The 3,637-nt window shown below is 45.8% G+C and overlaps 1 protein-coding gene and 1 long non-coding RNA gene across 2 annotated transcripts in view; one reads left to right on the plus strand and one right to left on the minus strand.

Moving 5' to 3' along the window:
• LOC308460982 (uncharacterized protein) overlaps positions 1-3,637 on the minus strand; it is a 32,056-nt gene that overhangs the window by 16,555 nt on the left and 11,864 nt on the right. The window lies entirely within an intron of this gene.
• LOC308461739 lies at positions 2,364-3,390 on the plus strand. Its single transcript, XR_013978963.1, has 2 exons — positions 2,364-3,063; positions 3,105-3,390. It is a non-coding gene; the product is annotated as an uncharacterized lncRNA (long non-coding RNA).

The following is a 3,637-nucleotide window of genomic DNA, read 5'->3' on the forward strand; positions in this document are numbered from 1 at the left end:
TTAAGTATTCACCAAAGCTAGCAATTTCAGCCCAAGCAAAAGGAGTGCTTCCTTTATGTACAGGAAAGGGCTATCATTATTGGTCATTTTATCTGGTCATTCGCGGAACAATCAACCGCTCTCTTATTTATGAGTAAAAATGGCCAGAGAGTTAGAATTCATAGGAATTTTTTTTTTTTTAACATTCTCAGTCATTTCAGCCTTACCATTTGCAGACAAATTTTACTGCCCTTTATTTACAGGATTGGTCAAGGCTAATTCTACTTGATTATTCATTTGTATGTGCTTAAACTTCGAGTAGACTTTTAAGTCTGATTTTTTGTAAATAATAGACAAAACGATAAACACTGTAATCACTTAAATGCCTGATATCACCAGTTCTGCTTCAAACATCATGGCTTCACCTCACACCTTTTAAAAAACAAAGAGCAAATCTGGGCTGAATTTCAACACATCACCTCACCAGAATTTAAGAATTACCCTCCAATGCTTGCAGACACATGGCCTTCCACACAGCCACAAATTGGGAGAGTTGAAAGGGACCCTGGGGTCATCTAGTCCAACCCTAAAATACAGGGTTCATAGCAAGATTTGTACTACCAGAGAGACACACACATACTTATGTACACAGACACAACTGGGGAAGAGATCACAAGCCATGCGCCTATCACAAGCCATGCGCCTATCATGTACTAAGGAAGAGGAAAATAAAAGTACCCATAATTAAAACAGCCATAGATTTGATTTAAAAGGAATACAAAAGTGAACAATTTTTTCTGAACTTGCAGAGGAATACTAAGCCTAATCTATGCCCCCCCCCTTGCAGTTTCCTTTAAAGGAAGCTTACTCGGGAGTAAATTTACCTGGCACAGAATAAGGAGAAGGGAAAAAAAACAAGACAAAAAAAAACTGAAAGAGACAGAATGAAACAAGGGGGGCATTTTCTAAGAAAAGAGGCCAGGACGTCTTATAGAGACTGATATCAGGAGCCTTACAATAACTCTCACAATAACCAAATCAAAGTTAAAACTGGACTCACATAATTTTCTTAGAAGGAACACCATACTTTCATAGGCATATGCTTAATGAAATACATACACTGCATTTTAGCTTGAGAGCAGTTGGCTCAACTAGGCTTTTGCAGCAGAAACATTAGGTTAACTTCACATTCCAAGATAGACTGGAACACAGGTGTACTCACAAACTCAAAAGTTACAACACAACATCATTTACCATTAGACTTAAAATCACCCTCCTCTCTTGGGGTAATCCTCCTTTCAGAACACAAGTATACAGGATTTTACCACTTGGGAGGAAAACTCTCTTTTGGAGCCCCTCTCAAATAACAAACATTTGCACACTTCATTCTCAATTTTTGTCTTATTTAGGACTGCTAAGGTCCAGCATGGTTTCCTTAGATTTAGAAATTTGAAGCAAGCTTGCAGTTTAAACTATGCACACTTAAGAAAGGCAGTCTGCCAGAGACAGAAGGAACAGACAACACACATAACAGACAACATGTAAACATACATATTCTCATATATGTATTAACAGACAACACACATAACAGACAACATGTAAACATATATATTCTCATCCTTTAGTTGGTTATTGCAAGGAGTTGGGCCACTACCTTTGGCTTCCTTAAGTGAAATTAGTAGGAAGGTCCCACATGGTTTTATGAGCCTCCTTGCCTCTTCAAACACACCACCAGTTAATCAAACTGGCAGGGCTCACAACGCTTGGTTGACTGGGTACCCCTTTATGATTCACGCGTGTCTAGACAGAAAAGGGGGAAAGAAAGGGGTCTGTAAGGATTGGTATGTCTAGGGGTTTGGTATGCTTAGTACAGGGACGTATAGTAAAGAAGAGAAGGGACTTCTAGTTGCCTGGCAACTTCCTTAGTGGGTTTTAGAGAGCTCTAGCTATCCGGTTCCTTGCGTTCCCTTTCCTATTTCCTTATTTCCTATTTCCTTATTTCCTTATTTCCTATAACCTGGGGTCTCTTTCCACTCTGCCGGTCCTGCCCAATTCCTCATGGGCTATCCCTCCTGGCAACCTCCTACCTATCGTCACATCTCAGGAAAAGGGGCCCTACTGGACGCCCGCGCCATGCGGTGCCAGATCGGGTGATCCCTGGATAGAATTTTGAATCGAAAATCCCCCTTGCTTTCGGAAGCGGGCTTACGATACACGTGGTACGTAGATCCGACCGGTGCGGCTGGGATTGATACAGAAAGCAAGACCACTTCCTGCCCCCTTGCCGGGCGCTAAAGAAGTTCGAAAAAGAACTCCAACCCCTTGCTTTCAACTAGGATGTCCGTTGCGGAGAGTCGGCTGTTTTTCAAGTCGGCTCTCTCCGTCTTACCTTCGGACTCCCAATTGGTGCGGCTGGCTGGGGAGTTTAGAGAAAGGGATAGAGCTCAGAGCCCCCCTTTCGGGCTGAGCGGTGGTCCACGGTCTCTCTCACCACTTGGACCAAGAGACAGGCGAGAAGGAGCGATAGAGAGGAGGGCAGAGAATTCAGTTGCCAGGAGACTTCCACCCCCTTCCCACCAGTGCACTGGATTTTTCCTTTTCCTTATACTCACGCGCCTTCTATGATGATCCCGGGATCGATGAATAAGCCGGCTGGATCCCTCTTTGCTCCCCGGCTGAACTCCTGGGGCTTTCGATTACCGCCCGGAAGATGGCCGGGGGTCCAAAGGATCTTCCCAGGCAAAATGGCCCGGTGCCGGCTGAAGATTTCGGGGCCCCCGGTCAGCAACGCGGGAGAACCGCATCAAGCCCCACGTTGGGCTGCCAACTGTTACGGCTAAAATCTGGGTGCGGGGTTACTCTGCCACCCAGCTCATCGGACTAAGTCCGTGGGTCCCTGCGGAAGAAAGTGAGCTCAGCCGGACGCAGGAGCAAACTACAGAAGATCCAAGTTTATTGCGCAACAGGTTCAAGGCGAGATTGAACAGCGAGAAAGGGGTGACATGAACTTTTGAAATTTCCCTCCATATCCCAGAATACAGTGCAAAATACATCCCAGTTACATCATGAATACATTAAGAAGAGGTTGGGTTACACAGATTACATCATGAATACATTAGGAAGAGGTTGGGTTACACAGATTAACATATGGAGGAGGGAGGGGGGAATATGCAGAGAGCTGGAGATATGCGCAGATAAGCACATCCTGAGAAGACAATGGTCCATGTACGCATAGTCTGTCACCTGGCATTGCCCGGAGGAAGGGCTTGGCAGAGCGATTTGACCAGATTAGGGTCTTGACACCTTACTTGAGAGATTATGGAGGACAGGGGAGGGGTGATGGAGTCCTAGAGAAATTGAGCAAATATATTGTAGTGAAGAAGACATGCCCCCCCCTTCCGTAACACCCCTCATATCCTTTTGTGGGCCCCTCACTCCTTTTTCAGGCACACAGGCAGAAAACCCACTGATGGGGTGGGTTTGAGAAAGACAGACGGAGAGATGGACAGCTGAGCCCGGGCCGAGTCTGGTGGCGCGGTCCCTCAGAAACACCACCAGGGGGCTGGAGCCTCTCTCTGATTTGCTATCCAGACAGCCAGCCAGAGGCGGGGGCGGAGCCAACCCTTTTGGCGGGAAAATGAGAGGAGCATTTTCTGAG

The sequence above is a fragment of the Podarcis pityusensis genome, assembly GCF_964106645.2.
Source record: "Podarcis pityusensis genome assembly, chromosome: 13".
NCBI classification, from domain to species: Eukaryota; Metazoa; Chordata; class Lepidosauria; order Squamata; family Lacertidae; genus Podarcis; species Podarcis pityusensis.